This window comes from Varroa jacobsoni, unplaced genomic scaffold, assembly GCF_002532875.2.
Source record: "Varroa jacobsoni isolate VJ856 unplaced genomic scaffold, vjacob_1.0 scaffold_1269, whole genome shotgun sequence".
Lineage (NCBI taxonomy): Eukaryota > Metazoa > Arthropoda > Arachnida > Mesostigmata > Varroidae > Varroa > Varroa jacobsoni.
The window spans coordinates 140,368-160,112 of record NW_019214171.1 but is presented as its reverse complement, the minus strand read 5'-3'; the positions used below and the strand labels follow the sequence as shown (position 1 = coordinate 160,112).

The 19,745-nt window shown below is 37.8% G+C and overlaps 2 long non-coding RNA genes across 4 annotated transcripts; one reads left to right on the top strand and one right to left on the bottom strand.

Moving 5' to 3' along the window:
- Window positions 1–129: 129 nt before the first annotated feature.
- LOC147752409 (uncharacterized) lies at window positions 130–9,476 on the top strand. Its single transcript, XR_015314131.1, has 3 exons — window positions 130–532; window positions 966–1,233; window positions 9,006–9,476. It is a non-coding gene; the product is annotated as an uncharacterized LOC147752409 (long non-coding RNA).
- Window positions 9,477–10,018: 542 nt separating this feature from the next.
- LOC111268259 (uncharacterized) lies at window positions 10,019–19,719 on the bottom strand. Of its 3 annotated transcripts, none has more exons than XR_002685097.2 (4): window positions 19,530–19,719; window positions 17,286–17,333; window positions 16,745–16,832; window positions 10,019–13,510 (listed from the first exon to the last, which is right to left on the bottom strand). It is a non-coding gene; the product is annotated as an uncharacterized LOC111268259 (long non-coding RNA). The 3 variants fall into 3 exon arrangements; XR_002685096.2 differs by lacking the exon at window positions 19,530–19,719 and adding an exon at window positions 19,442–19,524; XR_002685098.2 differs by lacking the exons at window positions 16,745–16,832; window positions 17,286–17,333 and having other exon boundaries at window positions 19,442–19,533.
- Window positions 19,720–19,745: the final 26 nt, after the last annotated feature.

Sequence of the window (19,745 nt, the reverse complement as noted above, 5' to 3'; positions counted from 1 at the left end):
TCATCGTGTCAGGTTGTCATCTACCTGTGCGAGCGATCTAGGCATGCCGGCCTCTCCTCAATGTCTTCGGTCAACAACCAAACGATTCGTACGCTCGTCGATCCGCCCTCGCCGATGCATGTACGAATACATAGAAGCAATATCGATCAGCAACAGCAAGGGCAGATCTTGAAATATTCGCGCCTTCCAGTATATCGTGCAAAGCAGAACTGCTTATGGAGGCCCGCCTAAAACATGGTTTTAGGTGGACCACCATAAGAAAAAATTCCTCTATTCTCAAGCGCAGAACATGCCAGACGAGATTTAATAATTTTTTTTTTGTCAGTTGGATCCTGTACTGGATAAATGGGAAATGACAACTTGAATATTAGCTAAAACCAGGAAAATCGAATGGCTCCGATTGCCAATTACTAGTAAAGTTCTCGACAATGCGACATGATAGGCAGCGCCGCATTATCGTGTCTGACACCAGGTCATCAAAAAAGCGCCGACTACATCTAAGCGTCATAGATAGATGATCGATCATCCTAAGGTAAGCAAGACAATATAGCAGACTGATCGCCGGGTATTTCCCTAATTTTAACCACCAGTGTATCTCAATGCTGGTAATGACACTCCAGGTACATCGAAAACATCAATTTATGCAAATTGTCTAAACTACTTTTTAGCTCGGCTTATCATCTAGATAAATACTCATAAAGATTAGATTTAAGTTCATTATTGAGTTAAAGAAGTGTCCTATTTTGCCTTCCAGTATGATCAAGCATATAAAATGATGTCCAACTAGAAAAGGGCAGATAATATTAAATTTGCGATGTAAGCGACAATTTACGTTTCACTAAACTATCATTCTATAGAAAGTCTTACGTCTAATTTTGTCAGAAACAGGTATGCACCGTATGCCAGTCACCTATATTGTTTTTTTTTTGTTTCTATTTCATCACATACACACCTACACGTCCAAGACGCCTGAGAGGAGCCCATAATGCTGCACGCAGTTGATGACGTCCAATAGAAAATACTCTAGTTGACCATTGCGTCCATTTGCTAACTGGCGCGCCACACAATAATATCACGCGAAGCAATAATGGAAGTAAACCAAGTCACACTTGGCGACACGGTGGAACGTACCATTAGTGGTAATGTCCCGACAAACACACGAATCTAGAGATACGTGTTGAGGCAAAATGGAGAGTTTGATGTCAGCTCAAGACTGTTTGTTCTACTTCGTCCGTAAGCTCATTACAACTGTGATATTTTTTCGGTGCTTTTCGTGATTCGACAAATTGCATCGATAAAATACGTCGAGAGCGTTCGATGCCGTAACACTCCTTGCCAATTGATAAAAATATCCAGATCTATTTAATAGATAACCTAATAGATGGTTTCATATCAGATACTTCGATTTAGTGGTTTAGATGCTTGCTACAATCGAAAATAGTACGTGGAACCGTATGGATAAGCATCTCATACAAACAACGGTAACTGAAGTGTAGAAGACCAACGGTAGAAGCCATAGTTTGCGTGAGTGTTGGAAAGACTTGTGGGAAGCTTTGACGATGCCCAAAAAAGGTGTCATGTATTTAGAAAAATGTCACCGTTAACGATTTTCGGTTAAAAAGCAAATATTCTAAGACTTTCCTTGGTTTCCCAATTCCTTTGTTGAATACATTATTCGTCGAAGAGCCCACCATCTAAAAACGGAATCTATTTTTATAATGGAAAAGAAAAATATTTAATCGTTCCTTCGACATGAAAAGCATTGGGTGCAACAACAAGAATATAACGAGAGCTAACTCAATATGTATAAAAATTACATTTGCTTTATTGAAAAATCAGTAGAATCGCGTCGAAATCTCGAAATTGTGCAGGTGGCTTTTCTCTGTTCCGTGTTGTGAATGAAGAGCGTGCTGGCACAAAACGATAATGGCCAAAATGTCAAATGCACATAAGACGAAGATCGCTCCCTTAGCGATGTAGTCCCTATACTAAATATTAATTCTACTATAGCCAATTAACTTCCACTTACTCCACAACGTCACAGACTGCGAGAATACGTTGAAAACATTGTAGAAAACGTTGTCGCATCAAATGAAAAGAGTAGATGAATTTTTCGGATATTTAAGAAGACCGTTATGCGGAAAATCATTACGGGACTAGGACAACTCATCACGATGCAATAGATGGCTATGGCGATTTCTAGCTTCGCCTATTCGATATATAAACAGCACAAAAAACGGTTTCTGTACGAAGTTGATTTCAATACCCTACGCTTTAGAAAACAAAACTGAAAAAGCAACTCTGGCCAAAAATACAAATAGTTATAGGATTAGTCGGAAAAATAAATTTAATACTTCACTATTGACTTGCAATCTTGGAACGCAAAACATACAGTCTCGACTCCTCGTCCATAACAATCATAAAAATAAAAACACTCTTTAATAGAATCGATTAACAACTCCGTAAGGTAAGTATGTCGAGGTGTTTTAAACAGAACGTAAATTCAAGAAAGCTATTATTATATGATTACAAAAATTTAATTGATACATACATATATATACATGGCAGCAAGTCAACATAATCATCAATTTTACTTATCAATCAATCTTACTACGTCACTGTATCAATTAAATGTAAATCAATGGAGATATACTATTGTCTTGAAAATAACGCAAGCTGTTCATGTTTTTGCAACGGGTGCTCCTTTATGAGGGCTTCTAAAATCAGAAATGCGATTTATTATCGTCGGGATTACGTTTCAGCTTATTCCGCTTGAAATGACCCACAAAAGCTTGTGCGAAACCTTGTCGTATAATAAGAGCTTCCGCAAATTTTTTCTTCCCTTATTTATATATTAATTATTATTTGTCTATTACTTTATATATTATGCTTATTAAGCGGTGTCATACGCTTTAAGTGCAATTGAGGATAGACATTCAGTTTCAATAACCAGATCGTCGTAACTGTCGTTCAGGCTCAACGCCTTTTAACTCTGGCAATTGAAAAGGATGTCCTATAGCATAACGGTTTGACGGTTTTTGATAATCGATATGTTGGAAACAAAAAAAAACGTCAGAAAACACCATAAAGTAACTTTAATGAAGTAAAAAATGTTTAATGTCTATCTTCAGAAGAGAATAGAAGTGCAATGCCTTTGAATACGGATGGTGAAACATTTACCTAATACTCCATGTTGTACGTAATAATCGGCTTGTAATGTTGTACCTGGATGGTAGTTGTATGATGAGTTCCATATTGTTACCAACGTCAACTCAAGATTACCGACAACGATAGGTACTTCAATGTAGCTTAATAGATTTGGCGAATTAAAAGACTTGGGCTATTCTCTAAAACAACCTTTTCTGCCTTTTAAAGTGGAAAGGGATCATTTTATACGTTCCATCACACTGGAGGATGCAAAAGAAACTAATTTTACATATATCATTTAGAAATCAAACGGGCCTGCCGTTGCAAGCGGGACCGTCGTAGGACCAAGGACAGTCAGTAGCCAAATCCAAAATCGAGAAGTTAACCTTGCGGTTACCTTTGCACCTATATATTATACCATATGCATTAACTTGTCTGAAGTTATTTAGCGCGTCGAATAGCTTTAAATGTAACGTAGATTTCGGTTCAGAATCGTACTGTGAGAACGCATGATCAAAAAAAAGAAATCAAAATTATAATATTGGCGTGCCTTATCGGAAAAACTACCCAATAACAGCACTGCAATGCACGACGCTGCATGCAGTTTGAATGATTTTGCTAAATGAAATGGCTAACGTGGCTAAATTTTGGTAGATGTTACGTATTTCCCCTGTATTGTTTAGCTATTAAAGGCACCGCTGTGGCGGTTTCTCAATAACAGTACTTGAGAGTTGCATTATCATAGCTACTTCCGTTATCCATGACGGATTGAAAAGAATGCACTATAAGATACGCTGCGTTACTCATTCTCTACTAAAGGCGTGACATCAACTTTAAGCTATAGAATTTCTCGGCTTTCTTGCCTCTGATAACTTGCCTAAGACGATGACACGATCTTGCGAACAATTTTTTTTTACAGGCAGTAGTTGCGCAAATTGTTTATAGAGTACAACGCATATGTTTCAACGAGCTGAGGTCGTGAGAAACGTATTTTTTTTTAAGCCATTCTTGATTGATCTTTGGCGTTTTTGTTACAATGTCATGAAGCGCACTTCGAGAACTTTCATATTGACCAGATTGCAAACGCATTGCGAATACTTTGTTTTGCTGAAAAGCTTCCGTTATCATCACAGTTCGTTCGTCCGTTTGAAGTCCTGAAACTTCTACCTTTTTCTCTAATCTTCAGTACCTAGATTCCTGTTTTTTCACTTAATGCCTGTACAAATTCATAGAATATTTATGCTGGATATAAAAAATAGGTCATGGGAATCTGTTAGATTCCAACAAAAAATTATAAACAGTGATCAAATTCAATCGATGTGCCATAATAATGGTTTAGTTTAAGAGTCCTACGATGTGGCAAGAAATATGACATGGTTACACTAGTAGTTCAATGAAGTAATCCTACGTTGAAATTGCGGTTTACAGAAAGATTTTTTAATAAAATTTCTGAGTTGCGGCATAATTATTAAAGATTAAAGAAGAAGGATTCGTAAAAGAACACAAAATATTCTATAAATCGTAGCCAGATATTAAAGTTGTTCATCTCATTCGTATTCGCCCTTGTTTTTATCAATTAGTATTATAGACGCGTCAGGGGGGAGTGGTGAAAGTTTCACTTTGAGGTATACTACTATTTCAACATGTGTCAGAGTTTGTTGTTACACAGCACAGCAGACGACATTTTAGCAGAAGACATTCGACAACGGTTATCACTATTACGACCTTTGACTACCCACCCCCCCACCCCCCCACCCCGTACAGATGTAGCATTGCTTGAAATATAACTCGATCAGATGTGTACGGGGTTGTTTTAAAACTGGCCAGCTATTCTGAAGTAAATTGAATTGACCTCATTCGAAAAATATAAACTACTCCTTCGAAATTTCGTCGCTCCGATTTTTAGACCTGGAAAGTTCCGGCATGAACCAACTGTCTGGCTGGCGTTCTATATTTACCATACAAATCTATCTATTCAAAACATGATAAGTTAATTTTTTTAGCTATATTTACTTGTGAATGAACATTATTGCCCATAGGTAGAACAGCGGAGATAAACAAACGCATTTGGATATGATCAAGTGCAGATTCAGGGCTGCTAATTAAATATAAACATTTCAACAAACAGTTGAACCCCGCTTCCGCGCAATATATTATCATATCATTTATGCGTCATTCCTATTTTTTTAGTGAAATGATTGTACAACGAACACGATCGCTGTAATCTTTTCTTGTAATAATGATTATGCTAAAAAGTTAAAATTACGTATCTTGTTTTTTTATTTTTGTATCGTCTTGCTACCGGCTACCCCTTTTATCGCATTGTCAATAATCAATACCTATTTAAGAATTAGATTCTAACCATTCTTTGAAAATAGACATTAGATATATTATTGTTGATAATAACCTTACTTTGTAAGTGAGCATTATTCGGGTTTCGTAATATTGGACCGATCAGCGGATTTGAAGTATCCGAGCTCTTCAGAACACTTCTATCCGTGTCGTATACGTAATGCCTATGTCAATGTTCAGAAAATAATTATTGATATCAATTAGAATAAAAATAGGCTGGGCATTTAGCAGACTTTTAGGTCAGATGATGTATTGTTAAAGCAATTGCAGCTAAAACTTTTTTCGAAATGGCGTATTTTTACTAAATTCATTTATCGCCATTCTGTCTATACAGTGTGTTCCAGCTATGAAACAGTACTTACATAGGACAGAAAAACTAAGAAACTACTGAACTGGTAATGTCGTATTAAAAGAACCGATATGATATTGAAAATGAATCATATCAACATTGGCAATTCTGACAAATACTACCCATACGAATACATAACTTGTGTGTATAAGGAAAAAGCTATTTGAGTAAGCATTGTAGCTCGTAGCGTTTGGAAGTCCGCTGAAGTTTTGCACTTTCATATTTCCGCCAAGTTCCGTACCTTTATAAGTCATGTAATTTTTTTGTTTGATATTTGTAATTTTTTGATTGATCATAAAATGGTCGGTTCATGGTCAGTTTTCCATAATAGCAGTTAGCTGTAAATAAATAAAAAATAATAGTGTAAAAATAGCTGTAAAAATAAAAATTATAGTGTGTTTTTTGACCATATTGCGATACATTTTGTTTCAAGCCTTACCATCGATTGAGAATATCTTAGATATATTAAATTTACGAATATACTTTCTAATACACAAGTACTATTCATATTGTTATGTCATTATGTCTTATGGCATCTTATGTTATTATGGTCGCTTAAGGAATCATCCTCACAAAAAAAGTTTCATGTTTTTTTATATCGTCCAAATCAAATGTGCCCCAAATATATGTGTATGGATTACATATATCCATAAAGATCATCTATATATTGTTTATATATTATATGAAAGATTTGATTGCAATATCCTTACCAAAATGCACAGGTTACACCAACAATCAGCTCCTTTTTTTATCATTCGTTTTATGTAAAGTATTTAGCTAAGTACGGTTCGTGATCCTCCCAGACATTGCCTTAGACACAAAACTTTCTAATACAATCATCATTATTTTAACAAACTTCGTTTAGTAATTTATATGTCAACAGAAACTGACAAACAATTTAACAATTAAGTTTTTTAGTGATATATTTACAATTAATTAACTATATAAGCATATCATTTGAGTAACGTTACTTCCTTACGTTACTCCTTTTTTTTTTTATAAAATTCAAGCACATTGGATACATTTAGCTTATGGTTTTTATGCATTCGTCGTCATTATGAACTACAAATTATATACTGGCTTTCGGCTCGTAATACAGAAAAAATCCCATTCTTTGTTTTGAGCCTTATGTCCAGTATTGTCGTTAAATATTCCATTAGATGGCTGATTCCCAGCATGAAAAGCAGTCTGCATATGCCTGAATTCGAATCTAGGCCGCAACATGTCTCCAGGGTTAAAGGGCATATGTACAAGAACCTAGGGACCTTCAAAAACATACATCTATCGATGTTGCTAAGCTATTGTTCGATACTGATCAATTTTTAGAACTTTCTGTCGATAGTCAGATAACAGACAGAGCAGAACCACCTATTCAGTGGTTTGTTGCAGTCATAAACAGATTGATTTTCCTGTTCGCAAAGGACGAAAAACGAAGCCTAGAGTTAACTAGTTGCAGATGCGCTGTCATAACTTTGATAACTTACCGCAGGCTCATTTTTATAATATTACTAGCAACTGTCCTTGCCTCTGTCTCATCATATGCAGATAACTGTTTTTTGTCTCTGTCTAGAAACCTCTTATAATCGATGTAGTTATGTAAGTATGTCGTTATATACTATACGATTCTCATGGCGTTGATTATAAATCTTATTCCTTTAGCAAAATGGAATCATCCTTATTGTAGGTTTCAAAAACTGGAATACAGGATTGGTTTATCAGTTCGTAAAGATGCAGGTACGAATTAAGCTAAAAAATCAAATGCCATATTGCTGGCAAAGAGCTCTCTATCCCGGAAATAAGGGCAAATAAGTTAAAATGTTTCAACTGAAAGTTGAAAACAGAAGCTAGTGCAGAGAAAGGCTATGTTATGTGCACAAACAGATGACAAAAGCAAAGTAAAAATGTTTGCCTGCTACTTGGTATATCACCAACTGGACTTCAGTCGTTGGTAAAAGAAAGTGGCACATTTTTTAAATGAAATAATTAATATATTCAACATATAGCGCCATTGCAATTTCATACGCTCTTGTTGTCAGTAAGTAGGAGCTCATTTTAACTGCTGGTTCTACCAAGTTTTATTCAGTTCTGCCATTCCATGTGATTTAAATATGAAACTTTCAAAGTAACAAGCAGTGCACTTTGAAGAAAAAATGTTTTTTTGACTTACCTACGGGCAGCTTCCCGTGTTCCACAACGCGTAATGCCCTAGGAAACGTCATTCGTTCAATCGTCCATGTTATGTATGTATGTACACATATATAATACGAACGGGATACGTCTAAATGTATTTACTGTTTTGAAGTAAAGTTCCGATTCTTAATAGTGGAATAGATGAGTTACAATATAGTCGGACATTCATTGAGCATATTTTAGAATCGGCCCATTAACTAGCCTATCTTTTATAACATCATTCAATAAATGACGGGATCAGAGTAACGTAAGCAAGTTAAGGTCGTGATGGAGTCGGTAATAACAGGTCCTAAATTTAAATCCTACCAAAGCTGATGAAAAATCATCGAGTTTCATTTTTAATTTATATGCATACCGTAAAAATCTGTAGAAAGATCACAAAAAAAAATGATAAATGCATGGATTTCTCCTAGCGTTGACACTTTCAAAGGTATGACATGCAGAAAGTGTACATATCTCCAAAAATGATGACAGAAGACAAGCAGTACTGCAATATCATTCCACCTACTCACTGTCCGTACTTGTTCCATATTTGTTTGTTAGCGTCACTTTGAGACTCACGTTTCTGTGCTTCTTTGAGGTCATTGACTGAAAACAGTCAGACTTGGAAATGCGTTTATTTCATGAGGGCTGCCCTGCAGCTTCAAAATATATATTACACTATTTCTTGGTACTCGGTTTGTTATGCTAAATATATTAGGCCGAACATTCAAACATTATTATATCTAGTTGTGTTTTGCGTATGATTATTTTTAAATTCTAGTCTATTATATTAATAACTGTCATATATGCTCACATTTTTAACTATAATATTATAAATTAGGAAGCAAGCATTTATTCACCATGGTGCATAAATACATATTTGTTGGTCATATACTACATTTTCTTGTTTGTTTTACATATAAACATATTTTTAATATACGTTTGCTAAAGTCATCTAATGAAAAAAAAAAAAAAACGCTTTCAGTTTCGTCAAACGTTTAAGATGCTTTCAAGGAACAAGAATTTCTATGAGGCCTATAACGTTCGTTCTGTTTCGCAAAGGTCGGCATATCCGATATGGCCTTTTGTGCTGTACAGTAGCTATGTTCGGTAGGCGGAAGTTCTACGTAGAACGGATGCATCTGCCAGGATCCGACCAACGGCGAATCTTATTCAGACGAATATGTGATGCGTTAATTAGATATGGCGCACGGGCAATTTTACACATTCTGGGGTAAAATCGAGAAGACTCAGGTAACCATGTGCGCTTTGCGCGATTCGGGTCTCCCGGACGGGCCACGGCAGATGGAATTTAGATGTGGAGATTTTGAAGAGTTAAAGGGCCCTCGCATACAGAGGATACCATTACGTCGCAGGCCCCTTGGATTGCTAAGGTGACTTTTTTGAAGTAATAATAAAAAGGTCTTCATTCAAATGTTCGTTTCATATAGCGCTAGACGCCCTTGTTTTTACTGTCGTAAATTTTGCTATTGACTATGTTTTATTATATGTTGCGCTGGGGCTATTTGCACTAGCAGGCCTATGTTTGATTATTATATAATAACGGTACTGTAGACTAAAACTTAGATAGTACCTTAGGATGAACACTTCGACCACATTACTGTATTATACTTGTCCATCTCATTCATTTATTTGATCTTGGGATACGCTGTATACAAACATGCATGCGATGGCCAGTTACGCTGAGTCCGCTTCCCTTAATTTAGAACTAGCCAATACGTAACTAGATAAACGTTTATTGCGTTCGTTAGCTTTACTAGTGCAAATTTTAGGTAATCGATGAGCAGACCAGCAATAACTTTATATTCAATTAACAGAATTATAAATAGGGCAAAAGTGAGCTTACTGGAATGCAATGGCGCGAGATAGAGCATTGGCGTAGATGACATCTTACGCTGACTGGGTTTTTTTTTTATGCGGCTCTATCAAGAGCGCAAATACTGTTGCAACTCCTGCAACACATTAAAACATCCCCAATAAAATATCCTTTTTACATTTTATTCAATAATATTCTATATATCGCTGTTACAAGGGTCGTATCGGCAGCACCTATACGAATAGAAATATCCTTCGAACAGATATCAACGAGTAGTAATTAAGCTATTGTCAAGAAGACATGGTGATTGTGGTCGCTGTCCCTTTGTTGAAAGGGTTCCACTTTGAAACAATGTATTTATATATCTCCCCCCTAATGTTAGCAAGCAACGTGTATTTGTAGTGTAGGGGGATCAGGTCAGACCTGTTACTAGAAGATGGCCCCTCCCGCACCAACCATCATCCAGTCGCTTACTACATTGACCAGTTCTTAGCTAGTTAATCAAATCAGATGATCCGTTTCTAGTGAGGAACGTACGAAAAAGAACATTCGATACCTAGATTCAAACATTTCAGAATAACTTGTGCCATGTCTCAGCGCGCCGTAGACGTAATTCACAGCCAAGTTATTCTATTTACATCACCACGCTTCATTTATTAAGACAGTGAACGAAGACAATATAAAATTGGCAAAATAATTACCATTGTGGATTTTTTGCTCCCGCGAAGAACGCATCTCTTTTTAGCTCTATTAATTGTACTTCAGTTTTATTTAGCGGATAATAATTTAGAGAACTTTGAGGACCTGGATTCTGTATATGTACAGTTTTAATAATAGAAACGAAATAAGTTGGCGGACGTAGCTTTAGTACTAAAACGCCATAACCTTTAGGGCTGAAAGTTGTTTGAATGCCGATAAAACTTGTACGTGTCTAAAAATATAGCTTTGCTAATTGGCAAGATCTTTTAGAAAACGGAAGGGAAAATTAGGTGAAAAGAAATCTTAGGTTTCTCGTCAGCCAATCAAGCTCAGCATTGAGACAATGTAGAATTTTGTTTCAGTCAACTTCCCTTAAAAATTTAAGCCAGCTTCATACAAATTAATTGACACAGTTTTGACGAGACTGAATTATACATTATTGACAACCGCTGGCGACATAGGGGCATTTGACATAAAGACATTTACGCAATCAAAATTGACTCGTGTACGCTATGTTCAAGGATATCTCTGATATTAGTAGACTTTGTAGCTGCGTCCAAATATATGTGTGTATGTATGTATACTACACTTCTCCTATATGATACACTAAAAATTGGTTCTGATGTACTGCCAGAAATATTCTCTATTTGGAAGAGCTTGATGGCCACGAGTTTCAGCCTTTAGAGAGAAAGGTATTTCATACAATGCTGTCATCTCCTGTCGAGGTCCGATTGCAGGGACAGCGACTGTTTGGATTTAATTGGAGATCTTTCTGTCGCGTGAAAACTGCTTTACTTGTAATCTTTTCTTAAAGATCTCTCCGAAATCTCAATCAACTTAACAAGGTGGGCCAGTTTTCCGATACAGAATGAATAGAAGGCAGTCTATAGCGAAAGGCGAAAATTGTCACATAGAAGAAAATCATTCGTATCGTTATTACTACAATAAGATTTGTGAACAGTCTAGGCATATCTGTTGGCTGTGGCTGTGGCTGAACCACAGTTACAACTAAGTAATGCTAACCGTTACTCTCCAATGATTTACAATCCTAGAAATAGGAAAAAGCATAAATAGTCATATCCTATTGAAAGGACGAACATATGTACTACGACCTGTAACCTTTCTCATATACTCATATATTTAATGTAATAAGTGGTTTCTATCGCAAAGGACCGATAATAATATTGATCCGCCTCATAAAATGATCTCCCATTAATATCGAAGCTGGTATTTTTTTTAATCTTATTTACTGCGAATCAATGTTGACCGAATGATCTTTTCATCGCCGGTGCCGTAAATTTAGTTGTTGTTTGTTTATTTGATTCTTCAGCAAATTAGACGCTTTTTTGTTATAGATGATATATACTCGCCTCATAATCTACATATAAATAAAACACACAGTATTACATTTGTTACGAAATTTATAAAATAATATTAGTAAATTATAATAACTTTAATAGCCGATAACTCCATGGAGTAATGGGTAAATCCATATTCCAGTTACGCCAGGACCTGAGAACAGTCAGTCACAATGTGAGTGTTATGGATATCTGCATGTACAGAATTACCACAACGATATCTGTGTAAAGAACCGCTTCATCAGTGCCGCTGCGAAAACAATTAAAATTGTGTGGAAATATAGAACGTCCATTTACTAGTTACGTAGAAAGAGTATTACAGCGATGTTCGCATCTTTACCTAGGCCTAAGTTGAATGAAGTCAAACCTCGAGATTAAACTAATAAATTATATTATGGCATGCGTATCTAATTATTGTTACTCGTTCATATATTTTAGCTATGTCGTATAGAATATATGCACTTAAGCGCAGCTCTGTCTTACCTCTTGAGCCCGTCACTTATTTCGTCCCAGCAATCATAAGCCTTGCAAACCATTGCAATACCGACTTCCGCCGGATAACAGGCTAAGGCCGTAAAAACGGTGACTGTACGCATTAGTGGCGTGTATCGAAACGGATCTTCAGCCGCTTGTGCCAATTCAAAGGGCACAAATGACACGACTGGATTTCCGCCCTCTCCATGCCTACAAGTAGCGCGTTACATGCAGGACACTCACCTCGCTTAGGCGTCTCGGGGAGATACGCGCAATTCGCGCAAGCGTGCGCAAAGCGTGAAGCGCTTTGCATCCTCATAACCTTGTTCATAGAGTTTCTTAAGCCCTTTAGGCTTCGGAGCAAACGAGGTCATCACCACGCGGGCTGTATTTTCGCGACATCTGGCAGAAATGGACTTGTTTTTGCAGGACGAATTGAGGCTATGCCAATAAATGATGAAATTGTATTTTCATCCTGTACGGGCATGGTATCGATGACTCAACCGTCTATGTAGCTAACCCCACAAACCTTTGGAGGTACCATACCGAGAACACATAGGATGAAGCAGGACCCCATTAAAACGTCCACCACCTCCTGACGAGATTCGTAGTTGCTGATCAATTCGTCTCTTAAGCTCTTGGCACGCGTGGCTGGAACAAACATTCGGTCTGAGTACCTTCGGTGTGCGTCTCTTGGAAGGTGCTTCTCCAGACTGTCGCGCATTATCTGGCCTATGTTAGAACCTCAAGAACCCAAAGCAAAGCTTCGGCAATGTATTGCCATCTTGGTAATTCCGTTGATCGCCTGATAAATGGCAAAGCTGGCAGCCACACACGCCACGGCAAGCGCACCTGAAGAGGTTCCCAGCGTTTTCCGGTACATAATAAGCGGTGCAAACTCCTTAAATGCTAGGACAACGCCGACGTGGAAAATATCGTTAAAACCGCCATGGGGAAAACTCAAATTATCCCTCCCCCAATATCGTGGCTTGGGCGAGTTAGGTTTCATTTATTCTGTTAATTCTGCCAAAGTGCTACTCGATGTTATTCTTGCGAAAGCATTCACACAAGAGCCTTACGACCAATTTTCGAATTTGATCCGAACCAAACTTGCGCTCTAGCCTGAAAACAAACGATCACAGCAAAACGTAACTGCGTCACAGAATATATTGAGAGCTCAGCTATTCGCTGAAGAAATTTTCAAATTTAAATAACATTATTTCTATTCCAGCATCTAAGGTCTGTTACTTCACAGTACCACTTATATTAGCCGTGCGTAGATATGTATGTGCATGATTATAGAATTATACACATACATGAACGCCTTCCAATGATTGTGGCGCTACCTAGGATCAGGCTCACTTTCGACGTTGCTATCGTAAGGTCGACTTCAGGTTGTAAATTGATAATGTGGATCTTACTGGGTTCGTAAACCTAATATATCGATCCTGCTGTTAAACTCCTGTACTGAACAGCAAAAAATATGGTACGGCATATTCAAATTCTACATATAATATCTTGTATTTGTCACACCATATATAGGCGTACCATCAAGTTAATGTAATGGTCTAGTCTGTTGTTTCTGCTTTTAACGCCTGTATTACCAAAAGCTGATGGTGATAATCGTATAGCTGAAGTAGGGATATGGCCGTTATTGCGCGGGGCATACAGTTTAGAGAATATAAGCAGCTTTCAATTTTTCTAGCTCCTGTAATAATGCCAGTATTTGCAAGCACTTAGATCGCATCTCACGTTAGAGAAAATCTGAACGAGTTACTAGAGCGCCCGATCTCCGGATGGCGACTGGGTGCAATCTCCGATTGGATCAACAACATTGTACATAGCAGATGCTGATTAGCAGACGATATTTGATGGAGTTTCTATTAGACAGATCCTAGTCCCTAAAAGTAATTGAACTTATTTTCCAAGATCTCTTTCAATGCCATAATTTTATGATGACTTGACATTTTCCTCATCACTTAATCAATCATTAAGCTTTCCTATATATCATTATATTTGGGTTTTGTGACTACTTAATTGTAGTATATTTCCTACTTGCTTAAGCTGTTTGTTAATGTAACGGTCAGGCTTAGCTACACTTTTGGGGATTACACATAGGAAACCCTGTTTAGACATATCACACAGGTTGATCATCTTCTGAGCCGAATGATTCACAGTACGTAGTTCGAAACTGAGATATGGTTATGAGCGTTCGACGTAACGTATCGGACCGAGAGTTGGGCATCCGCTACTATACATATAATATATTGACTATACAATGCTTGTGCGTATTTACTTCGACCTGGTAGTGATCAAATTTACGTAGAAGGGTCTCTGCACTATGGTACAACTAGGACCGCACGCTGATCCCCATTCGGTCGAACGGGATTTGAAATTGCTTGCGTGATTTCATTTATATAGACGTGCTCAAACAGCTGCTTATATATATATACATATATAAGCAGTATTAACAAATTACGGTGTAAAATATTCCTGCAATTACTGTACAATAAGCTCGAGCACAGCAATGATACGGGTATTGTTATTAGTGACCCTAAATTTTCAGTCTGATGGTCGTTTCGACATTACTTCGAACGTTACCGACCCTGAGCTACGTATCGCAACGAGCATTTAATATTGGTTACCAGGAAAATCCTCTTCGACGCTCAAGTAGACATGGCGAATTCTCTCACCGTCGATGCATGAGTCCAGTGGAACCCGACAAAGCTAAGCTTTTTGGCAATATTTCACTACACCTTTAAGCAACCGACGCTCTCCATGAACGGATCCCTGAAACAGCGTAAGCATTCGCTACAAAAGGAAAACTGACAACGGCGATCTGCCATCAAAGAGGCTGGAAGGAAGCTTTTTGTTGGTTTAGATCGACCTTTCAACCGAAAACAGCGAGCGCTAACAACAGAAGTCGCGTTGTTACCCGCCATGCATTACCCGCTCATGTTGGGCTGTTGAGACATTCAAAGGTCCGTTTTCGTCCTGGACGAGAGAAACGGAACTCCGATTAAAGTGACCGCAAATGACGCACTATCGTTTGTACGGCACTGCTTTCCAATAACCCTGTAAGTTAGAAAGGATGCCAAATTTTTCTCTACGCTATCTAAGAGGAAGAGAGGTGCATCCAGCAAGAAGGAATCCATTCAGGTAGATAGTCATAAAGATACAGACTCAAAAACGCTACCGCGCACCTAATAGCTGCCTTCATTATAGACGCCGAAGGTCACTGTGACATCGGCACAATAAGCACCATCATGTGATTAGCGTAGAAATGTGTTTGAATCTTTTTGCCGAAAAGCAGCTACGAGATTTGCTCTAGATGCAATGATTTAGACATCTAAGTATCGATAAACGTATGGGCGATGTTAGGTATGAGGCAATGTTGGAAAATCCATATTTCGATGGATGTTGAAAGCCAGTGGCGTGATTTTGTAACAATTCGAAGTATTGCAGTATGCAGCTACACGACAGTAAGCGCGATAAATATGGAGTGATTCGTATATTCTAACAAACGCCTTAGAGGGGCTAGAGAAACACGACGTCTAAACCTAAAATAAGAAGTAAATTCCCTACAATGTCCCACGGCATTGTAGGTTAATTGATTTAAAGGTTCTAAAGAATCTGCGTCGGTAACGATGAATAAAAAAAGGCTAACCATGCCTAAGAAAAACTGAGAGGGTAAATTGCGGATGAAATTATGTTGCTTGCTTGTAAGCTGTGCCTGCATGAAAACAGATGTTTATATAAAACTTTCACGACCCTATTTATTCAATCTATCTGTCATAGGTTTCAAGCGCAACTTCGGTTTAGGTCTGAACCGTTCGCAGGCTTCTATTTCTAAAATTTTCGACGCATGCTTAGCGCACGATATGACGCTGTCATGTCGGAATTCGTTAGAGTCAGTTCATGGCCTATATATATTCGTTTAACGGGTTCACTGCTGAGTCGCAAGGCGGCCATAGGCCCATGTTTCGGGATCTGCCCACAGGCCCAGCCCACCAGCGTTTGGCTGATAGGTAAATTGCAGTTCGATACAATGGCCACACGCGGTTTAATAGCAGTTATTCCCGAACACATAAGCAAATTTGTTTCGAAACGAACATGACTTTGTAAAGACAGTGTGGCAGTATAATGTCTTCCTTACTGGAATCAAGAATCAAAGCGTAAACGATGTACAAAAATTTCATTCTACACACAAAAGAGAAGTGTTCTGGATCATAAGCAAACGAAAGGTCTTGATCGTTGTTTGAAAAAAAAAATGGAAGCAAATAATATTTACGAAGAATGCTGACTTTTAAATACTCAAAGGGTTTCTGTATAGTGTCATTGGCACAAAACTTATACCTGGGATCGTCGTGAATAATTCAGGCCATTGTATCTATCGCTATGCTCAATTTGGCCCCCGAAGCGCAAAATGAATCAGTGCCAGGACCTGGAAAAATGCATTTTTTAATTTTTCACATTGTGGCCTTAAGGCTGACTTTTAATTAGTTCTCTCCATACTGCTATATAGGAACCTACTTTGTTCTTTAACAGCTGCGTATTCCATTACAATACAAAGCTATCAGCCTTTGATTACATCAATTTTCTACTCAATGACTATGATAGCCGTAATTACGTCTACCGACGAGATTTCCGTTCCAATATGTGTCTGAGTACGGGTACGGCACAAGCTGAGATGCAACATGAAACGGATTACAATGACAGGAATGGTCAAGCGTATGTGTCACATTACGAAGTGCGGAATCCAGAATTAAGTTTCTTTTGCCAGCTGTTTACCATGTTATTTTAGTTTTTTTTTTTAGACCTACCGCATAAGACCACGCTTTGGTTATTGTATAAGCCCGGAATCAATTAATATTATTATTATTATTAACAAACTTACAGCTTCCTGTTGTTGAGCAAGTCTCGTTTAAAGAATGACTCTTGACACCTATAAATATACATAGATATATTCGTTAACCATTTAAATAGACCAAACAAACAGACACAGAGGACAAAACTGCTAACGCGACTATACCGACCGTGCGTAGCTAAAAAAATATAGGACAAGCCCCCATTATGAGAGTGTAATAACATTATTGCCTCATGTTATAACGCCAGCTATCGCTTGAATCGAACATTTTCGATATCCGGCTGCATTGGTGAGCATTCAATGATTGCGAATCTTGGAAACCTAGCTTATACTCAATTCTAATTTGATTATCGTTATTTATCTTGCGAAACATCGCATACGATAGTAACGGCAAACATATTTATTTGAAATGGGCTGTTTATGTTCGATAAATAAATGAAATGATTACCACAGCTTCAAAAGCCAAAGTTCTGCAAGGAACGCTTCTCAAGCCTAAAACATTTGTACCATAGCCAATTTCGTTCTTTAGAAAATTATGTTATAGATCCCACAAACCGCCTTGATGAAGCTAATATAAAGCGAAGTATATATAACTTAATAGTTTTTTCTCTTACATCTCACAAGGAAGAGTCACGCAATCCTCTAACCCGTTTAACTGTAAGAACAGCTCTGGTAGAACGTGGTGGCAGTTTCCGAAAATGGAAATATATACAGGCTTATAATACCATATCTTAGTTGCCAGGGCTAATATATGATATATGGTAAAGTACATAAGGAATTACCGAGTGAGGGAGTTCCGTAGGGGAGAATGCTTTTCAAGATTACATTCATGATGCCCAGAGCGACCCCACAAGACTTCATGAATGAACCCCTGGATGCGATGCAAACAAAAGCTAGTGCCCATTGTTTAAACAGATCCTGAGCATTACAGCTAGGGTCAACAACAACAATGGCTTGACATTATTTGCCATCCACGGAACTGTGTTAAGCAATAATTACTCAAGCTAAATGGGCTAATAGATGTGGGCAGGTAACGCAGGTAACGACAACAATACGCTCAGCACCACCTGAGCGTACTGTTGTCGATAAAGGTAAGCACAGCAGTCAGTTATGCAATGGCAACACGAAGCTGACGCATAACGTAGCGTCGGGGTCGAGATCGAGATCATGAAGGAGAGAGCGCGTGAAGTTGTTTTTTGGAGAAAATTGATTACGAGATGCCGAAATACGACAGGCTTCTGGTATAGGCGTTCCTCGGACGGGTTGCTCAGTGTCATCAGGTCTGCTTTTACGGTAGACAAAACTTTATGCAGCAACGCCCGCAGACTTGATATCTATATACTAATGGGTATGCCTAAAACCTCTCGCATAGTGCTTCTGTTTTCGAGACAAAATCGCCTGCAAGACATCGATATACACCATGGTGTCGTTGCCAGCCAATCATATTGTACTTTATAATTGTCCATATTGACATGCATCGTACAATACGCTGAACTGCTATAGCACGATATAGAATTTTGCGTTGTCAAGATAATCATAATCAATAACTGAAAAATCTCCCCTTAGCCGCCATGTTATGTAGTGATATATGAAGGCAAGTAGGGATATCTTGAAAGTTCTACCATGACGATAGGCTTCAATTGCCATTCATAATACTTTGTCAAGTCTGCTAAATTGTATTGGTAAGAGCAATGCGTCAAAGTATAGCTAGCTTATGTTAAAGAAATATTAATTATCTTTCCTTATTCACGCAGGGCGCCTTTACGAGCCTCAGGTCTCTTTCAACCATCATTGAAATTGAAAAAAAAAATTTATTATTGATCCTATCGTAGCCCTTAACAGCAAAGTGTCATATATTATTTTTTTTTTTAGCTCGTTTGCTCTTTTCTTGTACATTACTACCTATACATTGGGTTAATTCTAACTAACGACGAAATCAGCAGAACGAAAATATAGGTAAACGAAATATACAAACTACATATTGTATATGACTTATTCGCTATTGAGCGTTACCGGCTAAACAGAAACCCAATTCAAATGCTTATAAGGTTTTTATGGTCACTACATTTTTTTTTTTTGTTTCTTTTTTGATGGTCTCAGATGTTTCAATGGTATTGCAACAATGAAGAACACTGATTTAAACGTGTTCCCTTTTACGAGGTGATGATAGAGCTATATATACATACAATCGTGGCTCCAAATGCCACTCTTGTCTCCTGTAAAAAGAGTCTGACAGATATTTAGCAGACTTGCTAGCACGTATTAACACTTAACTGTTATGAACCACGGGTAACAGAAATATAGCAACATCACTCTGTAAAAGATTAGCGAAATTTTCCTTTTTGCGATATTGAGAAACGATAAATCCGTGTTTACTTAGTTTATGAGGCGGGTCCTGGTCCGCGATAAAGTCTCATACATTTAGGCTGCCCGACTGTAGTTCGATGCAGCTGCACAACTTTCCTTTTCGACCAGTTAACGAATTGTTTG